This window comes from Amphiprion ocellaris, chromosome 15 (assembly GCF_022539595.1).
Source record: "Amphiprion ocellaris isolate individual 3 ecotype Okinawa chromosome 15, ASM2253959v1, whole genome shotgun sequence".
Taxonomy (NCBI): Eukaryota; Metazoa; Chordata; class Actinopteri; family Pomacentridae; genus Amphiprion; species Amphiprion ocellaris.
Genome location: NC_072780.1, coordinates 27,573,519 through 27,597,234, shown reverse-complemented (window position 1 = coordinate 27,597,234; position 23,716 = coordinate 27,573,519). Strand labels below are relative to the sequence as shown.

The window sequence follows — 23,716 nt, the reverse complement described above, 5'->3', positions numbered from 1 at the left end:
AAACAAAACCCCACATCGATTTCATTGATTAGATGAAATTTCAGGGTTTTTTTTGCAAAACAACTAAAATGACGAAAAAAACTAAATAAATTAAATGTTCTTGTTTTATTAGTAAATAAAAATAACTAAACAGAAGCAACTAAAAGATGCATAAATTGACTCAATTTTAGTAATTTTTCACAAACCAAATACACAAAACAACTAAGACACAAAAATTGATTAGAATTTTGTTGTTTTAAGTAAACAACTAAAGAAACAGAAGCAAGTAAAAACAGTACAAATCAACAAAAGCAGTTTTTTTAAAAAAAAATGTAATTGTTTTAGCAAAATAGCAGAAACTAAAAGAGGCCAAAAGTTTTTGCTGTTTTTAGTAAAACAACTAAATAGATGTAAAACAACAATAGACATGAAATCAACTAAAAACAGCATAAATCAATGGAAAGATGTAAAAAAGGAACACAAAATGACCAAAAAACAAAAATCAAACAGTGCAAAATGATGAAATTCAGTTTTTAGTAAAATAATAACAAATAGCAGAAAAATAACCAAAGAGACATAGAACGACTAAAAGGAAGCAAAGCAACTGACAAGATGCAAAGAAAAGTGACTGAATTTTAGTCATTTTTAACCTAAAACAAGTTGAAGATGCGGAAATTAAATTTGTTGTTTTTAGGATAACAACTAAAGAAACCGAATTGTCTAAAAAAAAAAATCACATAAATCGACCAAAAGACAGAAATGCAAAACAAGAAAGAGATGTAAAATAAATAAAACGACGAAATGGAAAAGAAAATAGCTAAAGAGAAAACGAAATAGCAAACTAGACACGTGAAATAAAATAAAACAGCAGTTTTTCATCAAAGATGCGAAACAACTAAAAACACGCATAAATTGATGATTTATTTTTTTCGGATAATAACTAAAATGACCCCCCCTTCCCCCCAAAAAAAAAAAAAACAACAACTTGAAGTGCAAAATTTTGTTTTTTTTTAGTCAAGCAAAAGAATTAAACAGACATAAAATGACAAAATGACTGAGAATTTATTCAATTCTAGTAGTTTTCAAAAGTCAAAATTGGCTTAAATTTTGCTAATAAGTAAATAAAATTGCTGTTTTTCGTAAAAGAAATATAATATCACAATTAACTAAAAGACGTGTAAATCAACTATGCTTTGGATTCTTTTTTGTAAAACAGCTCAAAAATGGACCAAATTTGAGTTATTTTCAGTACAAAGATGTAAAGTGAATAAAGAAATATTAAATAAATGTAGTGGTTTTACATCTTATTTAAAAAATATAAAATGATATGGAAGCAAATCAGACTCATCACATTCTGAATTTTAAAAGCTGCTGAATTTCTTACTTTGAATTTTTTTGCATCAAAATTTCGTGTGTGAATTTTTTATGCCTGAATTTAGCTCATCAAAATTCTAAAAACCAGTTAAAAATTCAATGTCTTCAAAATTCGCCATCAAAACAATTCAATGTCTTCAAAATTCGCCATCAAAAAAATTCGATGTGTTCAAAATTCACCATCAAAAAATTCAATGTTAAAAAATTCGCTGTCAAAAAATTCGCTGTTCACATCTGGGGGACTCAGGCGTAAACAATCGATCCTGGCCAAAATCGAACCAACGCCCAGCCAATCACGTGGCGCTCCTCCGGTCATGTGACGCAGACGGTTCACCTCACAAGACCGGGGTCAACCACGGCTACCAGCATGAACGACGGCGCTTCAGTGAGTGTATTAATCCGTTTTGTCCTGTATGTGGTTTGTTTTTGTGAGAGTCAGTAAGCTGTAATGCATGCCGTTAGCCGCGCTAATACAGCGCTATCACAGCGTTAGCCGCGCTAATACAGCGCTAGCACAGCGTTAGCCGCGCTAGTACAGCGCTAGCACAGCGTTAGCCGCGCTAATACAGCGCTAGCACAGCGCTATCACAGCGTTAGCCGCGCTAGCCGCGCTAATACAGCGCTAGCCACGCTAATACAGTGTTAGCCGCGCTATCACAGTAATGAGGTCATACAGACAGCACGTTCTGCAGCTGGGAAGTTGAGTAACAATTTCATAAACGCACAGATGGGTGGAAGTGTGATTTATGCGCCCAAAAATGCAGTGAAGTCACAGAGCAGTAGGGTTGCCACCTTTCAGAAATGAAAATAAAGGACGCCCACCACGGCTACTTGGGGCCACAGTTCAGTAAAATCGGAAAGATATTCACAGATTCAGAATTCCACCATCAGTAACTCATTATAAACGATGCCTCTTTTCCATCGCTGTAAGGTAGACAATGTGTTACAAGCCTAGTTTTATCAACAGTAGCTGTCTTTCAAGCTGCAGAAATAACATTGGTGTCAACAGGAGCCAGTTGAAGGCTGCAGTGATTTTGGTGACACTACAGTGTATCAGAGAGAAGCTATTGAATAGTTGTGTCTCTCTTTGCTGTTGCAGCAGTTTTGCAATTTGTACACAGTCCCTGTTCACTCCATAGACATCAATGTTATTCATGCAGCTTGAAAGACAGCTACTGTTGATAAAACTGGGCTTGTAGCACATTGTCTACCTTACAACGGTGGGAAAGAGGCATCATTTATGTTTTGACCAGTGTTGCCAACTCCTCAGTAAGGAAAGTAGCTATTGGCTGTCCTAAAAGTCACTAGAAGTCGCTAAATGATGTCATCGCCTAATTTGCATAATTTCCCGTTTGCATGTAATTGTAATCAACATTGTGGGAGAGACAAAAAGTGAGTTTAAAATACCCAAAATATGTTTCTGAACTAGAGGCTAAATGCAGTGATTTATTTTAGTGTGACAGTGAAGAAACATTTTCATTTCCATCCCGCTCTGTAAGCAGGACGGGATCTGCAGAGACTTTGATTCATCTGCCGTCTGGACATGGAGTGATGTGGGTCTCCTCTAATCAGACAGTGGGATGCTGCAGGTCACTAGACTGACCCCCTGTGCTTTGGGAAGGGGAGGAGCTCACAGCGCCACCTGCTGCTTGTTGAGGACAGTAACTGCAGAACGATCCCAGCTTTCATGTCAGACAGGGGCGGATCCAGATTAATTTTAGTGGGGGGCGGGGGGCACAGGGGGGTACAACAGATATTTTGGGGGGGGGTTGTAAGTTTTAAAGCTGCTACCGACCTCTCGCTTTTACAAAGTTTTTTTTCATGTTTTTTTTTTTGGCTCTTTAACCCAATAGGAAAGCTGTATATGACCTTTTCATTTTGGACTGTTAACATTCAAATTATAATGGACTTGTTTCCTTGTTTATGTGAATTACAACATCATTAGCTGCAACATCTGCCTGTTCTGTAAAACTGGTAGCTCAACGACAGCATCCTGAGGGCAATTAAGTGACAAATATTGTGCAAGAACAGCACTATTACAACCCTGACGATTTCCACTTCTTAGAATGTTTACTGCCAATTACCACACATAAAACAAGAAATAATATTCTGTACTAATACTTCTGTACTAGCCAATACACAGTGAATAAATATTATCTGAAAGTCGGGTTATTGTTGTTTATCAGCACAATACAAAAAGATTCATGTTAGACATATTCCAGTTAAGACTAGAATATCATGATTTATGTAAATTTACCTCAATAATATGAATGTTCAGGTTAAGATTGTACAGTGATATTTATTATGTAAGTTTAACTGATTAAAGTTTATGACTCTGCACTACAATATTATTTATTATTTAGATTTACATCATTATTATAATATTTAGGGTCAGACTCTACAGTATTAAGATTAAGAAGTCAAATATTCTATAAAATGTAAATACACTGAACTCATTTGGATATATTTAAGTGAGACTCTACAATATTCTTTGACACAAATCTATCTAAATCAAAATTTTAATCATTTTTACTCCAAACATTTACTGGACTGATTTAAACATTAAAATCACTCCTTTCTAATCCTCTGCTGTACGTTCAAACCTGAGGCCTTAAATAGAAACACACAAGTATCTGATTGAAGGAACTTCTGCAGAGTCCTGGTTCCAGAACATGATGATAGAATTATAGACAAACTTTAACAAAAGCTGCCTGAGAGTTTACAGGTTTTTATGTTAGATTTCTTCAGTAATTTAATGAGAGTTATCAGCAAAAATCAAGTGTTCATTTGATGAACTTCATTTCCTAAAACATCCAGAATTGGAGCTCATATCTTTGGCAGCTGTAAAGTTTCTGCTCCTTCAAAGTTCACAACACAATGAATGAATTCCTAAAACACTCTCAATGCTGGAGAGCAATGTTCCCTGTAATTCTTCCTGAGTCTGAGCAAACACACAAACTCCCTGAGCATCCCTTGGACCACTGTGAGCAACATCAGACGTGTTCACTGTGGTCACACCAGCATCACATTCATTCAAGTTACATGGTTCATTAAAAGAATCAAATTACAGCATTTACATTTCTGTTAAAACACTTTGTCAACAGGAGCCAGTTGAAGGCTGCAGTGATTTTAGTGACACTACAATGTATAAGAGTGAAGTTACTGAATATTTGTCTCTCTTTACTGTTGCAGTGGTTTTGCAAATTGCAGACGGACCCTGTTCACTCCATAGACACCAATGTTATTCCTGTAGCTTGAAAGACAGCTACTTTAGATAAAACTGGGCTTGTAGCACATTGTCTGCCTTGCAACAATGGGAAAGAGGCACCGTTTATGTTTTGACAACCTATATCTAATGAGTTATTGATGCTGGAAGTCTGAATCTGTGAATATCTTTCCAACTTTACTGAACTTGGGGCCACTACCACCTAAGGAGTGATATATTTAATTTTGAAAAAAGCATTTAGCCATACTTAAAGCTTTAAGTGCTTTATTAACACGGACCTAAAAATTTTGTATTGTTTTATTATCACAGGTTCTGTCTGAAAAGAGGTGGCATCATTTTAAACAGTGAAATCAAACTAACAAAATGTAATGACCAACCAGTGAGCAATACTGGATTCTGCAAAAACATAAACAACTTTTTTAAAAATCTAAATCTTATCTAAACACAGTTAATGTATTAACTTATTTTTGTGTGTATGCATGTATTTATTGATTTATTTAGTACTGTTAACATATCAGAGTTCTGAGTGAGTTTTTCTTAAGATAGGCAAAGGCCATTTATTGATTACATATAGGCTATTAAATGTTTATTAAAAACTGAAAAGCATTTAAAAAAAACTATTCAATTCAATTCAATTCAATTCAATTCAATTCAATTCAATTCAATTCAATTTTATTTATATAGCACCAATTACAGTCAAATTGTCTCAAGACGCTTTACAGAACCAATATGCCTGAACCCCCAGAGCAAGCCAAAAGGCGACAGTGGCAGGAAAACACCCTTTTAACAGGGAAAAAAACCTCGAGCAGAACCCGGCTCTAATGTGGGGGAACCATCTGCCTGCTGGCCGGGCGGGTTGACTTAGGCATTTATTGAGTCACTAAAATACTGTAGAGTACAGACCACATCTGCATGATTATAAGCATCCTCTGGTAAATTAACAACCAGATACTGATGTCTCTCACCATATGGACTTCAGGAGATGACTGGGGGATGATAAACTGTGACCTACTGGTTGGGTTCTCTCTGTTCTCATGTTTCTTACATGTTTGTACCCTGACAGCCGGGTCCTAATGTTTTTTGAGCAACACACCATACTATGACGTTTTTACAATGATGGTTCTACTATGGAACCAGTTTGACATGTTCAGGTGTTCTTTGTGTGAAAACTCAGAGATTTCAGGGATCAGAAGGTGGTTTTCAACTTTCTTTATTAACTTTCTGCTTCAACTTTAAACTAAATTTCCTTCACTAACCCAACCCTCTGGACTTCCAGGAAGCTGTGTTCCTATTGGCTGTCCAGGTGGCTGCTTGGTGTTATCAGGAACACCTGAGCAGCTCAGTGTCTTCCTGCTTTATTTAGCTGCAGACAAACATTTCCTCTGTTTCTCTTCAGCACTGAACTGGGTTTGGCTCCGTTGCTTTAGTCTGTTCTTTAGGTGTTGACTTGCAGCTTCCAGCAGTAAAATCGTCTTTAATGTGTTTCTTGGTGTGTTTTAGGGCTCTGTACTGGATAGTTGTCTTGGTAAATGTGGTTCTTTAGCCACAGTTAGCACATGGTGCTAATGTGTGCAGTGATTAGTGGATTTGGTGCAGCTGAGTTGTGTCTTTATCTTGGCTGTAGTGAGTCTTTAGAGGTTTTTGGTCAGACACATTCTGTATTCTTGTTTGTGAACCAGCGTTGGTTGTCCAGAAGGTAAGAGTTCCTGTCCTGATTCTCTGTTCTCAGAGGTTCTCTGGTAGGCTGCAGGAGACTTTAGCATTTGGGTTGTGCTAGTTTGGTTTTTGTACGGTTTCATTTGGACGACTATCTTGAGGCCCCTCCATGTGGTTTAGTGAGGTTTTCTGCAACAGTTCTACAAAGCAACCTGCAGCAGAAGAGACTTTGAGAGTTTTTAGGAAGTTCTGGAGAGCAGACTTTAGAGCAGCAGAAACATTTGTCAGCAGTTTGAGCAGGAGAAGGTGAGCTTCAGAGTAGAAATGAGACAGAAACCTTCTTGACCCGTGTGGTGAGGTCCTGTACCAAGAGTTTGAGCAGGTTGTGAAGAGTCTGTAGTTCTTTGGTCTGAAAGCACAAGAAGAGTCGACTCATTAAAGGAGAAAACAGGAGATATTGTTGGTTCTTCTGTCGCTCTGCAGTTTCCTTAGACTGAATATCAAGTTTATATTTTAAATGATTTCCCATGTGAGCCCAAGAAGACTTCAATAAACTCCCTCCATCCCCTGAACACAACATATTTTATTACCATGTTAAATCTTTTTTAAAAAAAAATATGTTATTGAGTTTTAATCATAGTTTTAGCATAGTTTTTTCTCTTTGCTTGTTTGGTTTGTCATCTGTGTAAAAGGTGCTAAACAAATAAAGTTGAATTGATAAACTGAATAACTGACTAACTCATGATTGTGACAACAGAAGTATTTTCATTGTGATTTAAGGGTTTATTTCATTTTTAAGGTTGGGGTTAAAATCTTGACAGAAAAAGAAGGTTAAAAAAATAAACTACATAACAAAAAGCAATTAAATCAAAGGGAAAAAAGTAATACAGTAGAACTTTTAAAAAGTTTTATTATTAAAAAGATTTAAGAAATTTAAGATGAATTTCTAATTAAACATTTAATTTTTAATTAAATGTTTTGTCTTTTTAAAGGTTGAATGATCCAATTAAATGTTTTGCATTTTTTAAAATGTTTAATATTCTTCTTGTTCCATTGTATTTTTTAAATGTTTAATTCTGGAAAATATTTTATCTGTAATTTTGAATATTTGTATTTTAAAAATTTTGTTTAATTTCATAATGACATGTATTGTATCTTGTTGAATTATCTAATTCAATATTTTGTCTATTTAATAGAGTTAAACATTAAATACAATTAAATTATATATACATATACCACCTTTTAATGTTTAGTTTTCTTTTTAAATGCTTCATTGTATTTTCTGTTTAATTCCTATTTGAAGTTTTATTGTCTTTAAGATGTAATTTTCTAATTAAACATTTACTTTTGTAATTAAATGTTTTGTCTTTTTAAAGGTTTAATAATCTAATTAAATGTTTTGTCTTTTTAAAGGTTTAATGATCCAATTAAATGTTTTGCATTTTTTAAAATGTTTAACATTCTTCTTGTTTAATTGTATTTTTTAAATGTTTAATTCTGGAAAATATTTTATCTGTAATTTTGAATATTTGTATTTTAAAAATTTTGTTTCATTTCATAATGACATGTATTGTATATTGCTGAATTATCTCATTCAATATTTTGTCTGTTTAATATCATTTAATGTAATTAATGTTTAACTCTATTAAACAGACAAAATATTGAATGAGATAATTCAGCAATATACAATACATGTCATTATGAAATGAAACAAAATTTTTAAAATACAAATATTCAAAATTACAGATAAAATATTTTCCAGAATTAAACATTTAAAAAATACAATTAAACAAGAAGAATGTTAAACATTTTAAAAAATGCAAAACATTTAATTGGATCATTAAACCTTTAAAAAGACATGACATGGGTACTTGTATAGCTCAACGGGTTAAGCAGGTGACTCATGTACAGGGGCTGATCTCTGATGCAGCGGCTCGGGTTCGAATCCTGCTCTCGACCTTTTGCTGCATGTCTTCCCCCTGGCTCTGTTTCCTGTTTGTCTCTCACTACGCCTATCCAATAAAAAGCTAAAAAAGGCCCCCCCCCCAAAAAAAAGACAAAACATTTAATTAAAAAATTAAATGTTTAATTAGAAAATTACATCTTAAAGACAATAAAACTTCAAATAGGAATTACACAGAAAATACAATGAAGCATTTAAAAAGAAAATTAAACATTAAAAGGTGGTAAAACATTTAAAAAGAAAAACCTTAAAGATTTAATCGAAACATTAAATATTGGGAAAGAAAAAGAAACTCAAACAAGCCGATAAAGCATTTAAAAAAACAATTAAACATTAAAAAGACAAAACATTTGGAAATCAAATCAGACATTAGAAAAGAATAAAAGGTTAGAAAAGAGCAAAACTAAACATTTAAGAAGAATCAAACTAAAGACGAAACATTTCAAAAGACACCATTTAGACTTTAGAAGATCAAATTAAACAGAAGAGACAATAAAACGATCAAAAAGAGCAAAAACGTAAAGGTCTTACAGCGTTTTCTAGTCTGAAATGAAAACATCAAGTTGTTTCTTCAAACATTTCCTCTTTCTATGTTCTTGGTTTCATTGTGGATAGATTTACTAAGAACTCATTTCAGAAAACTGCTTCCAGATAAAGTCTACTAGTAGTTGAAGGCATTGATCAAACTAATGTTACCTTCTGATCTCCACAAACTTTACTGTTCAGTGAAGAGAATCAAAGTTTGTTGAGGATTTCTAAAAAACCCACAGGTGAAGGTCTGAGAAGAACTCAGATTGATGGTCTAAATGTGAAATCAAGACTCATGGTCACAAGTTTTAAGGCTTCTGTTAACCAGAAAGTTCAAACTAACACAGAACGACAGAGAAACTTAAAATTTCAGTCCTCAGACTGTCTGAAGGTTCAAACTAACAGAGAACTACTGAAGAACTTTTAGGTTTTCAGTCCTCAGACTGTCTGAAGGTTCAAACTAAAAGAGAACTACTCAGGAACTTAGAAGATTTCAGTCCTCAGACTGTCTGTCTCAATTGTACGACGTAGTGTGTAACTGTATGCAGCACAGTGAGCCGGCATACTTGTTTCCGTTTTTACGCCGTCTACATCAACGGAATGCACTGAAACTTTGCTCCCACTAGCTTAGCCTCGCCGTAGCACGCAGCTCAAAGGGGCGTGTCCTATCTACTCATTCATATCTATGAGAACAACGGTGGCTGCACATAAGGACGCCTGACGTTGATTAGCTGCGTAAATACCATTACATACAGTCTATGGTAAATACATATGTGAATCGCATCATTGGCTGCAGCAGCCAGTCACCGGTCACTCACTGACTCACATTGAAAAATAGCACAGAATGAATTGTTACATGTTTATTTTATTTACAATTTAGGTTGGATTTTTTTTTTGTGCGCAGCGCAGATTTTCTGTGCGCGGAGACCGTGTCAGCAGTGCGCAATTGCGCGTGCGTGCAGCTTAGAGGGAACAGTGCTGGAGAGTGTTTGTGATGCTGAAGCAGTGACCAGTTTTTCTGTTTCTTCTCTGGAGATGCACAATGAGGGACGTCTGCAGCGACTGAGAAAGAGTCTCACCACATCCTGACATGAGGAAAAAGACTTTATTGAAGACTACAATGAGAAAAACTATCAGACAGCAGACGGCTGCATTCAAGGTGAGCTCTGAACATTTGATCTGGAACAGGAATTCAATAATGGCAGCATGAGCTTCATTTCAGTCTGTAGCTGCTGAATTCATGGATGAATCATCTGGCACTAGAGAGGAAGACCATCAAACGTCCACGTCAGCTGATGGAGGCCCAAGAGTCTCACCAAACAAACAACCTACAGAGTGAAGACCTCCAATCTTGATTGGACAGCCTCCTATTCAGCCACATGTGTGAACAAATGCCTCTAAGCTGATTTGTTTTCTAAAATAAATCTAGTTTGACTCCTAATCTATGCCTGTGTGTTTGCATCTTTACACCGCTGTTAACAGTTTAGGCTGTTAGATTGTTCCAGATAAGACAAGTACAAGATTCTTCAGAGCCGTTCTACCATGAGCCTGACAGGAAGAACTCAACAGCTACTGAATGTTCCTGTGGTCCCCTCAAGGCTACAGGAGGAGTGCTACGAGGACGAGCCGGTCCACCTGATGGTGGCCAGTCGCTGTGGTTCAAAGCCAACACCGACTACGTGGACTTCTGCTGGACCACACGGAGGCCTTCAAACCGGACCAACAAGTTCACCGACTCCCCGACTCGTGGGTCTGAGGACGCCGCCGAGCCTCGGTCCCAGCCGGCCTCCTGTCTGTGGGTGTTTGAGTGCTGAGAGGTTTGTGGATGCATGTGAACATGTCTGTGTTGAAACAGCAGCTTTGGACTCAGTAACGCCGGGAAAAACCAAGAGCTCCTTTATTTGTGACTTCCACTAAAAAACTGATGAAAATAAGTTTGCCAGGGTTCTGACTGATAACAGATTATTAAATAATGAAAGTAATCTTTTAAATATTCCTTTAAACAATCCTTTTAGGTCTACATTTCCTTTACACTGACTTCTTGGTATATTTACAAGTATTTTGGGTGGAATATACCATTAAGCCCAATGTTCAAGGGTTCTTCTGGGAATATATCATTAAACCAACCTTTTAGGTAAATGTTCCAAGATGTTGGGTAGAATATACCATCAGATAAACCTTTTAGGTCTACATTGGAAGATTTTAGAGTAGAATATTACTCCAAACCATCCTTTAGCTCTACATTTAAGGTGGAATACTCCTTTACACCAAGATTTTTTGGTCTACATTGAAGGATTTTGGGTGGAATATTCCTTTGAATGAACTTTTTAAGTTTATGTTCAAGGATGTTGGATGGAATATACCACCTGTTTTTGTGTTGCTCCTCGGCGACCCTAGACAGCCGGGTCGTAATGTTTTTTGAGCAACACACCATACTATGACGTTTTTACAATGAGGGTTCTACTATGGAACCAGTTTGACATGTTCAGGTGTTCTTTGTGTGAAAACTCAGAGATTTCAGGTATCAGAAGGTGGTTTTCAACTTTCTTTGTTAACTTTCTGCCTCAACTTTAAACTAAATTTCCTTCACTAACCCAGCCCTCTGGACTCCCAGTAAGCTGTGTTCCTATTGGCTGTCCAGGTGGCTGCTTGGTGTTATCAGGAACACCTGAGCAGCTCACTATCTTCCTGCTTTATGTGGCTGCAGACAAACATTTCTTCTGCTTCCCTTCAGAACTGAACCGGGTTTGGATCCATTGCTTTAGTTTGTTCTTTAGGTGTTGACTTGCAGCTTCCAGCAGTAAAATCATCTTTAATGTGTTTCTTGGTGTGTTTTAGGGCTTTGTACTGGATAGTTGTCTTGGTAAATGTGGTTCTTTAGCCACAGTTAGCACATGGTGTTAATGTGTGCAGTGATTAGTGGATTTGGTGCAGCTGAGTTGTCTTTATCTTGGCTGTAGTGAGTCTTCAGAGGTTTTTGGTCAGATACATTCTGTATTCTTGTTTGTGAACCAACGTTAGTTGTCCAGAAGGTAAGAGTTCCTGTCCTGATTCTCTGTTCTCAGAGGTTCTCTGGTAGGCTGCAGGAGACTTTAGCATTTGAGTTGTGTTAGTTTGGTTTTTGTACGGTTTCATTTGGACGACTATCTTGAGGCCCCTCCATGTGGTTTAGTGAGGTTTTCTGGAACAGTTCTACAAAGCAACCTGCAGCAGAAGAGACTTTGAGAGTTTTTAGGAAGTTCTGGAGACCAGACTTTAGAGCAGCAGAAACATTTGTCAGCAGTTTGAGCAGGAGAAGGTGAGCTTCAGAGTAGAAATTAGATGGAAACCTTCTTGACCCGTGTGGTGAGGTCCTGTACTAAGAGTTTGAGCAGGTTGTGAAGAGTCTGTAGTTCTTTGGTCTGAAAGCACAAGAAGAGTCGACTCATTAAAGGAGAAAACAGGAGATATTGTTGGTTCTTCTGTCACTCTGCAGTTTCCAGTTTCCTTAGACTGAATATAAAGTTTATATTTTAAATGATTTGCCATGTGAGCCCAAGAAGACTTCAATAAAGTCCCTCCATCCCCTGGACACAACAGATTTTATTACGATGTTAAATCTTTTTTTTAAATATGTTTTTTGTTTTAATCATAGTTTTAGCATAGTTTTTTCTCTTTTTTCACAGTTTTGTCATCTGTGTAAAAAATGCTGAACAAATAAAGCTCAATTGATAAACTGAATAATTGACTAACTCATGATTGTGACAACAGAAGTATTTTCTTTGTGATTTGAGGGTTTGTTTCATTTCTAAGGTTGAGGTTAAAATCTTGACAGAAAAAAAAGATTAAAGAAATAAACTACATTTTAAAAAAGCAATTAAATCAAAGGAAAAAACATTTAATACAACAAAACTTTCAAAAAGAAAATTAAACATTAAATACAATTAAACTATATTAAACAGACAAAATAATTAAATAAACAGAAGATACAAAACGTAATTATGAAATTAAACAAAATTTATTAAACAAAACTATGAAACATTGAAGATTAAATATTTTAGATAATTAAACATTTAAAAAATAAAATTAAACAAGAATATTACACATTTTTTAAAAATACAAAACATTAAATTAGATTATTAAACCTTTAAAAATACAAAACATTGAATTAAAAATTAAATGTTTAATTGGAAAATTAAATCTTAAAGACAATAAAACTTTAAATAGGAATTAAACAGAAAATACAATGAAGCATTTAAAAAGAAAATTAAACATTAAAAGGAGGTAAAACATTTAAAAAGAAAAACCTTAAAGATTTAATCGAAAAATTAAACATGGGAAAAGAAAAGGAAATTATTCAAACAAGCCGATAAAACATTTGAAAAAACAAACATTAAAAAGACAAATCATTTGGAAATCAAATCAGACATTAGAAAAGAATAAAAGGTGAGAAAAGAGCAAAACTAAACATTTAAGAAGAATCAAACTAAAGACAAAACATTTGAAAAGACACCAGTTAAACTTTAGAAGATCAAATTAAACAGAAGAAACAATAAAATGATCAAAAGAGCAAAAACAGATAAAGGTCTGAAAGCGTTTTCTAGTCTGAAATGAAAACATCAAGTTGTTTCTTCAAACATTTCCTCTTTCTATGTTCTTGGTTTCATTGTGGACAGATTTACTAAGAACTCATTTCAGAAAACTGCTTTCCAGATAAAGTCTACTAGTAGTTGAAGGCATTGATCAAACTGATGTTACCTTCTGATCTCCACAAACTTTACTCTTCAGTGAAGAGAATCAAAGTTTGTTGAGTATTTCTAAAAAACCCACAGGTGAAGGTCTGAGAAGAACTCAGATGGATGATCTAAATGTGAAATCAAGACTCATGGTCACAAGTTTTAAGGCTTCTGTTAACCAGAAAGTTCAAACTAACAGAGAAGTACTGAGAAACTTTTAAAATTTCAGTCCTCAGACTGTCTGAAGGTCCAAACTAACAGAGAACTACTCAGGAACTTAGAAGATATCAGTCCTTGGACTGTCTGAAAGTCAAATCTAACAGAGAACTACTGTGGGACTTAGAAGATATCAGTCCTTGGACTGTCTGAAAGTTAAATCTAACAGAGAACTACTGTGGGACTTAGAAAATTTCAGCCCTCAGACTGTGTGAAAGCTCAGGTCCTGAGGACTCGGGAGGTGTGGAGGCTTTGGAAAGTCTTGGAACTGAGGGTTCCACCCTCCAGCACAAAGGTTGAAGTCCAACCTCCTGAGAAAAACGGTCGAGTCGAGACACGAGTTAAAAAAAAACTCGAACACGACAAAAAATAGATGATAAATGCGCAAAAAAAAGAAGAATTAGTATCTGAGCGAGTAGCTCAGGGGGATAAGAAGAGGACTACCAAGTGGAAGGTCGCAGGTTCGAGACCCACCACTGGCAATTTTCTTTGTTTGTCTTTGTCAGGATTTGATAAAAATTTAAGAAGGGTCTGGTCTTGAACCAGCGACCTGCAGCTCCATAGGCAAATCCTTAACTCACTGAGCTACAGATCAGATGAAAAGAAATAAATTCGTCGTCCCTTTGGCATCGTAGTTTCCGAAGTGACCACATGGGTGGAGCCAAGGCGGAGTCTGGGTGGAGTCTGGGTGGAGAGTAGGCGGGGAGGTGGGTGGCGGCCTCCCCCCTCAACTCCCCCACCTCCCCCCACCACCCACCACACCTTCCCCCGCCCGACGAGTTCTTCGAGTCTCCACGAGTTCTTCGAGTCTCCATGGGTTTTCCCGAGTTTCTGGAGTTTCCACCAGGTCAGAGGCAGAACAAGTTGTCATGAAGAGGTGTTGATGTCGGCCAGGATGGACTGACTTTTTACAGCGACTAGAATGATGACCACTAGAAGAGCAGGTCTTTAACCACCATCCAGAAAATCCATGGAGTCGCTCCAGAGAAATGAAGGGAGGTCAATTTTTTATCAACCTCCATCCAGATGTTCAACTTCATATCTTTACTTTGACATTTTTAGCACCACAAACCTTTAGTATCACACTTTATCATTTATTAGGACTTTATCGGAATCCACCAGCAGATTTAGTTTTTGTTGAGAAACTTTATTCTTGTCATCGTGGGACTGCAGTATTTAAAACTGTTCCTTCTATTTGACCTCATGTTTATTAGTTTTAGTGGAGAAAGTTATTTTAGTTGTCGATTAGTCTCTTAAAAAACAAATAATAAATTGGATTAGTCAAGCGGTTTAAATTTCTTACTTTGTCATATTTTAAATGTGACAGAAAATGGAAAAATAAAGTGTCTTGAGACAATTTCACCTGTAATTGGCGTTATATAAATAAAATTGAATTAAAATTGTATGTATCTTGTAGTGTTGGAGTAATTCAGCCATATATGTTGGAAAACACATTTTCTTTGACCATTAATCTGTTGATTGTTTTCTCCAGTAATTCATTTTTTGTTTTGGTTTATAAAATGTCAAACCCAAATATATTCAGTTTACTGTCATAAAAACCAAAAAGATTTACATTCATGATGCAGGAATCAGGCAGTTTTTCACTTTTCATCTTAGTTTAGTCAGAAAGATAGTTGATAATGTGTGAATTTTTGCAGCTTGCGAGCTGTAAAAGGTTTTAATCTTTGGGGCCGAGTGTCAAAAAACATTTAGAAACCAACATCCACGAAACACTAAAAGATTTGAACATCATTAAAGGGAAATCCAACTTTTGCATAACAATGTCTAATGAAAGGACATTTATTTCCAATGTAAATGTGTGATATTCATCCTCTGGAACGTTTCTCTTCACATCATCTTCCACCTGGACTGGTTTGGTCGGGAGCATGTGCAACAAACATTTGAAAAACTGCACTTTAACATCAATAAATGACACTGAAGTTTAATCTCTACATAAATGAGACTGAGTCTGGATGTGCTGCTCTGTCATTAACTCCTAAGTTTAGGGAAAGTTCAAACAAAAGAGGACAGTTCAGATCAGACTTGAGAATGAGCTTATTTTGAACAAACATCTCAGACTTTCTGAGCTTCAGCACCTACAGCAAGATATTTTAACAACAAGCAACTCAAGAGATCCAGAAGTTGGAGAGAGTTAGCTTTAGCTGAGCCAAAGAACATGTAGGACGCTAACCTAGCAAACATTTCAGACTTTTCTCTGTGAATTCTGAGAAATAATTTACTATTTAATGACAGAGCTACACATCTTAACTCAGTCTCATTAAAACAGACTCTAATTCAGTGTCATCCATCCATATTAAAGTGCAGTTACCCAAAATGTTTGTTGCATGAGCTCCAACAAAACCTGTCCAGGTAGAAGGCCACTTTGACAAACAGGAAGTGGAAGATTCCAAGCAGATTTATAGAAGGGGGAACCGGACTGTACCAAGTGTTGTCGAGCATAGAGGGATGTTTTGTGGGTTTTTAAGGCTAATAATGATTATTAGTGAAACATTTGGAGTAGATATTCATTTGCAGTAAATGAAAATATTTAAAATCTTGGAGTTAAACTTAGAAGAACACAAACTCTAACAGAAAACTTTGTTGATACGTTTTTGTTTTGTTTACAGATGTTAAGTTAAGAGTTTTATTCGTGACGGATAACCAATCAAATCACTCCAGAAGACAGAGCGACCACAGGTAGATAAAGGTTCAGAGCCAAAGTAGTGCCATTTTTAAATGTATTTATGACCATAAATCAGTAAAAAATAAAATACTGATAATCAGTAAATCAGTCAGCCCATAATTACTACAATCCTACAATGTATGTCTCTTTCTTTTGACTTGTTATTTGTACAATATACGATGTATATGATGGCGTTTTTTTCATACCAAAGGCTATACTATGATGTTTTCTCAGAGACATACGATGCTACTCTGCTTGTTCTGGCTCTGGGCCGCTGCACTCCTCCTCTGTTGTTTTCTGGATTGTACTCAGCTGCATGCCTTCGTCCACCAGGCCTCCGTTGACTCGTCCCGCCTGCCGTCTCTGGAGCTGAAGCTGGATTGGAACAGACCAAAGTACAGTCCAATCACGATGCCAGCTGCCTCTCAAAAGGCTCCTTCATCTGGCAGGTGGCAGCACTTCTTCTGAGGGGAAGCTGAGCTGGCCCAGCAGAACTTTGGAGATGTGTTCCAGTGGTTGGTGGATGTGTGGGGAGATAGAGAGGGACCTTTGAATTGTTCAGAAAGGAAAACAGGAAACCCATTGGTAGTTTTAGTTTAGGGTGCTACTGTGGTGTGCTTTTGGGTTTTAAGAGGTGAACAGGAAGAGGTTTTTTTTCATATTGATTATCTTTTACTTTGTTCCTGGTTGGAATGTCCATCAATGTCAACGTAAAGTTCACTTTTAGTTCTGTTTATTTTTATTTTACTAACACCCATTTGTTTTTATCCCCCTCACATGTTGTGTTGTTGTAAACTTAGTCTTTCAAATAAATACTCGTCAAACCCTCTGGAAACCAGCGTTTGTACTGTTTTTGTGTTGCTCCTCACCTACTTCAGACAGCCGGGACACAACAACGTTTTGTGGACTAAAGGCTTTTCTATGACGTTTTTAGAGCGACATGCTATATTATGATGTTTTTAGACCAAAGGCTATAATATGACGTTTTTTGGGCGACATGTTATACTATAGGCTTTTTTAATTGACATATTACTATGATGTGTTTTTTTGTTTTTTAGCAACATATAATAATTTGAACAGTTTTAAAAATTACTATACTTTTACTTGTGCAATGAAATATTATTCTTTTTAGGCAAAGGCCATGTTTGATTACATATAGGCTATTCAATAAATGTTTATTAAAAACTAAAAAGCATTAAAAAAAATAATAACCAACTTAGGCATTTACTGAGTCACTAAAATAGTGTAGAGTCTACGGCCACATCAGCATTATTATAAGCATCCTCTGGTAAATTCACAGCCATATACTGTAGGAAATCTAGCTGATCTCATCATGATGTCCACTTACCATATGGACTTCAGGAGATGATTAGATGATGATAAACTGTGACCTGCTGGTTGGGTTCTCTCTGTTCTCATATTTCCTCCATGTTTGTCTCCTGATGCTGCCTTACTTCAGCCAGTCCATGAGCAACAGAAAACACAGTTTGCCTTGTATCCATTGCCAGGAGTTCCACTCTTCCCACTCCAGTCTGTACATTTGCAAACGTTTTTGCTTCTTTGAATGTGGTGGAGTTTCAGGCGTAGACATCTTTAAACATGCGGGTGCAGCAGCGTCTGTAACCAGGCAACCAGAGACAGGACCGGACACACAGAGACGTCTGAAGTCTGTCCACTGGACCTGGCATCGGGTCCTCGCTACATAGGTCCTACGAAGATGAAATTGGCTGCCCTTAATATTTCCTGTGTTTTATTTTATTCATTATGCAGTTTTGATGAGTGTGTGATAGACGTGTACGGGGCATTTATGAAAATACGGAACAACTTGCATCCCGTATTGATTCAATACGGGACGCAACAATTAATTGTCAAATAAAGGACGTTTCCGTATTTTAAGGGACGGGTGGCAACCCTACAGAGCAGTGTAAAGAAACTGGTCACCTAGCAACCTGAATTAGTCTAGGTAACACTTTGTTTATTATGTGTGTTTTCTGCTCAAGTTAATGTCCTGGTTTGATTCATTTTAAATTACTCCTGATCTTGAAAGGTTTTAAACTGTGCAGTCAAAGTAGTTACAACTGTGAGCGAATAGCTTGAAATGAACTGCCCTAGACTGCTCTGTTCATAGCCAACCATTCTTTCACAGCTATATCAAGAGTTATTGTGCAATGATAGTGATAAATGCAGCCCATTTTTCAACTGTTTCCTGTTTAGTATGCGTAACCTCCTCTTAATTTGTTCTAAAAGAAATGTCTAATGAGGCAGTCTAGTCTTTCAGTCAGGTTAAGTCATTTATCCCATTGGTGGTTTGCATTATATAGCTTTGTTTTTCTCTGTTCTAGGAACTATTGTTAAATCATCTTTATGTGAGACTTTGTTCTCGTTTGGAGCATATTCTCGGATGCATGCCTCTGGATCTGGACTTCTTAGAGTTCACTTGCACACAAGAACTTGTGTTTTTAAATGATTTATCTAACCAAGTAGAAGTTTGCCCAGCTATTTTAAATGCACTGACACAGCTACACCATCTTATCAGCTCAGAAAAAGAAAACAGGAATCAGTACATTGCAACTGTGCACTCAGAGAGAGGAGCAGCTGGGCGACAAAGAATGGTCACATCCCCAGAGCACCTTTGTAACTTACTGGAACTTAATATGTCTGTCCCATGTATAGATAATGGTATCTGTGAAATATTAGCTGAGTATGTCAAATACTTTTAGATTTTTTAAGTGGACCGTAGACCTAGTTTCAGTATTTTTTTTTCTCACATTGAAATTTGAGGCTATATATAATATATATATATAATATCTCAAGAATAATTCAAGATAAAAGCCTGAAATTTTCATTTATTTGTCTTGCTAACATAAGCATATCAGACTGCGATTAAATACAGCGGTGGAAAAAAGTTTTTGGACACCTCATACATTTGTGAAATATTGCATTAAGAATCCCTCTGAGGTCTTCAAATGCAATTTCTATTAGTTCAGTCACAGCCATAATACGAAACAAATCCTAAAAAAGTCAATAAAAACTTGAAATTGATTGGTTCCTTAAAAATAAGAAATTTTGAGTATTGGGTCATTTTGGTAGAATTTAGTTTTGTTGTTCATGTAAACAATAAACAAAAAAAAAGCATCATTTGTGTCTGTCTAATGCAGTCACACCTTTTGAAACACAGAAGACTTTCCAACAAATATTTCACGATAATATTTGAGATTGTGGAAAATTTTCAAGGTGCCTGAAAACTTTTTTCCACCACTGTATCTGTCAAAGCATGAAAACTTGCCATTGCAAAAATGCCACTATCTCCAGAACGATATATGTGGTCATGGTTCCATTATGCCAATGTCATGGTAATGACTGGATGCAGGGCTAATTTACAAAGAAATTACACAAAACAACATGTCAGGTTTCGAAGACTGGACTTTTCATAGACCACTTCATTTTTTTCATATTTCAACTCACCCATAATCTGAGATTATTGATCTACTTGTTCAGTATTATAGATTCTTCATCATTGTTCTGAGATAGTGTCATTCAAACAACCTCAAATTTCAATGTGCAAAAAAATGCCTGTTGAAGTAGGTTGACAGTGACAGCCAATTTAAAAATATTTTTTGCTCTGACAGTATACTATATATATATATATATATATATATATATATATATATATATATATATATATATATATATATATATATATATATATATATATGTACAGGCCAGAATGTCAGTCTTAAATGATGTGTGGTCCTTGTAATGTCCTGGGAATGTAAGGTCTCACAGCAGGTGGAGGCTGTCAGGTATCTGCCATTCACTACTTCAGCGAAGAGAGTTCTTGGTAGTGTCTCCCATCCAGTCCAGAATTTCACCAGACTGGTCAGTTCAGACGGTGTTACTATGGAGTGGATTAAAATTGATTAAATAAATGGCTACAACAAATGATCAAAAACAATCTAGGGTACGCATACTAAACAGGAAACAGTTGAAAAAATGGGCTGCATTTATCACTATCATTGCACAATAACTCTTGATATAGCTGTGAAAGAATGGTTGGCTATGAACAGAGCAGTCTAGGGCAGTTCATTTCAAGCTATTTGCTCACAGTTGTAACTACTTTGACTGCACAGTTTAAAACCTTTCAAGATCAGGAATAATTTAAAATGAATCAAACCAGGACATTAACTTGAGCAGAAAACACACATAATAAACAAAGTGTTACCTAGACTAATTCAGTTTGCTAGGTGACCAGTTTCTTTGCACTGCTCTGTGACTTAACTGCATTTTCGGGCGCATAAATCACACTTCCACCCATTTGTGCGTTTATAAAATTGTTACTCAACTACCCAGCTGCAGAACGTGCTGTCTGTATGACCTTATTACTGTGCTAGCGCGGCTAGTGCTGTATTAGCGCGGCTAGCGCTGTATTAGCGCGGCTAGCGCGGCTAACGCTGTATTAGCGTCGCTAGCGCTGTATTAGCGCGGCTAACGCTGTGCTAGCGCAGCTAACGGCATGCATTACAGCTTACTGACTCTCACAAAAACAAACCACATACAAGACAAAAAGGATTAATACACTCACTGAAGCGCCGTCGTTCATGCTGGTAGCTGTGGTTGACTCCGGTCTTGTGAGGTGAACCGTCTGCGTCACATGACCGGAGGAGCGCCACGTGATTGGCTGGGCGTTGGTTCGATTTTGGCCAGGATCGATTGTTTACGCCTGAGTCCCCCAGATGTGAACAGCGAATTTTTTGACAGCGAATTTTGAACATTGAATTTTTTGATGGTGAATTTTGAAGACATTGAATTTTTAACTGGTTTTTAGAATTTTGATGAGCTAAATTCAGGCATAAAAATTCACATACGTAATTTTGATGCAAAAAAAAATTCAAAGTAAGAAATTCAGCAGCTTTTAAAATTCAGAATCTGATGAGTCTGATTTGCTTCCATAAATGACTAATAAACAGGAGAAACATCCAAACAGAACCAGATCTGTAGAAAACATGAATAGTTTTTATTCAGTGATGAATCAGCTTTTAATATCTTTTCTGTGTTTAATAATATTGATGAAGTTTGCACCTTTTTCGTGTTAATATTTATTTTTCTCTCTGCAGCTCGCTGAAAACCTGATAATAAACCGATCACGTTTTCCAATCCCATAAACGTCGACGTGTCTCTTCTCTTCTTCACCTGAGGGAGTCGCTCCCATTGATCAGACACATTTGATCCATTAATAATCAGCCGTGGGAGGCAGCAGAGCATCCATTAAATATCAGCCAACACCTCCGTCATTTGTAGCTACACGACGTATTGATCAGCTGCCTCATCAATAAATGAGGCCGCTGCAGCCTCCGTGATGAAACGGAGTCCGTTAAAGAGAAAAATCCTCCTGTGATCCTCTGACGCCGTCTGATCTCACATCACTGGTCGCATCAATAAATCAACGGTTTCATGCTGGACTCTCAATTTTTCACATTTTACATAATAAAATGTGGATTTTGTCAGTGGAACTAACACTTCAGCTCAATTTAATCCAATTCACACTGAAAAAATATTTAAAAATGAAGTTTTTAACTGTGACTTAGTATGATTTTACAGATATATCCTGTTTTGTAAAGAAAAAAGAAAGAAAGAAAGAAGGTAAAGAAGTAAAGACAGAAAGAAAAAAGAAAGAAGTAAAGAAAGAAAGAAAGAAAGAAGCAGAGGTAAAGAAAGAAAGAAAGAAGTAAAGAAAGAAAGAAGAAAGAAGTAAAGAAAGAAAGAAGTAAAGAAAGAAAGAAGTAAAGAAACAATGAAGTAAAGAAAGAAAGAAAGAAAGAAAGAAGTAAAGAAAGAAAGAAAGAAGTAAAGAAAGAAAGAAAGAAAGAAGTACAGAAAGAAAGAAAGAAAGAAGTATTGTGTTTACTGTAAAACACAAAAAACAAGGCAAGGAAATTCTGAAAGTATATTCTGCAGTTTAAAAAGGTAATTTCTTCTTTTACAACCTTTAGCAATAAAATTATAGCATTTTTACTGTATTTCAATCAGCAAAAAAATGCTATATTACACATATTTTTCATTATTTGAAAGAAACACTATGTTGTTATTATTAAAGACTGAAGAATAAGAAATAAATTGTTCAGCTGTTTTTTTAAACAGATTTTGCCATTTTGTTACTGTTCAGAAAATGACTAAAATAAGTGACATAAAATGACCATAGAGACACAAAATTACTCAAATGACACACAAAAAAAATCACAAAGATGCAAAATGTCCAAATACAAACTGTTCTCAAATAAACAAAAGTACCAGAAAGAGAGGCAAAACAACTGTAGAAAGATGCAAAATGACCACAAAGAAACACAAAATAACTAAAAAGAGACAAAATTAATAATAAATTGATGCAAAATGACCAACAACACACACAAATAAACCACAGAGACACTAAATGACAATAGACACAAAACGAATTATAAAGAGACACAAAATGACCACAAATAGACACAAAATGACTCCAGAAAGTTGCAATATTACCAAAAAAAACGACACAAAAGGACCGTAAAAAGACACAAAATGATCCAAAAGAGACACAAAATGACAACAAATAGACACAAAATGGTCATAAATAGACACAAAAAGACCACAAACAGACCCAGAACGAATGTAAAGAGATGCACAAAATGCTCTCAAATAAACAAAATAGCTGCAAAAAGACACAAAATGACCACAAATAAATGCAAAATGACTCCAAACAGACACAAAACAATTGCAAAAAGATGCAAAATGATCACAAAGAAACATAAAATGACTACAAAGAGACAAAATTAAATAAAAGAATGCAAATGACTAATAGACACAAAACAACCACAAAGAGAAAACATAACTGCTAAGACACAAAATTAACCACAAATAGACACAAAACAATCCAAAAGAGACACAAAATGATAACAAATAGACACAAAACGGTCTTGAAGAGACATAAAATTACCACAAAGAGAGACAAAATGACTCCAAAAATTTGCAAAATTATCACAAAAAGACATAAAATCACCACAAATTGACACAAAATCACTCCAAAGAGATACAAAATGACCATACACAGACACAAAATGACCACAAGGAGACACAAATGAACTCCAGCAGACACAAAATGACTGCAAAAAGCTGCCAAAGGACCACAGATACACAAAATGACCACAAAAAGACAGAAAATGATTAAAAAGAGACATAAAATGCTCTCAAACAAACACAATAATCACAAAAAGACACAAAATGACCACAAATAGACTCAAAACGATCATAAAGAGACACAAAATAACCACAAAGAGACACAAAATAACCACAAAGAGACACAAAATAAACACAAAGAGACACAAAATAAACACAAAGAGACACAA

The 23,716-nt window shown here is 35.9% G+C and overlaps 1 long non-coding RNA gene across 1 annotated transcript; it reads right to left on the bottom strand.

Annotated features, from left to right (window-relative positions):
• Window positions 1–5,242: 5,242 nt before the first annotated feature.
• LOC129350604 (uncharacterized) lies at window positions 5,243–18,058 on the bottom strand. The gene is made up of 3 exons (XR_008604064.1): window positions 17,689–18,058; window positions 16,547–16,887; window positions 5,243–6,644 (listed from the first exon to the last, which is right to left on the bottom strand). It is a non-coding gene; the product is annotated as an uncharacterized LOC129350604 (long non-coding RNA).
• Window positions 18,059–23,716: the final 5,658 nt, after the last annotated feature.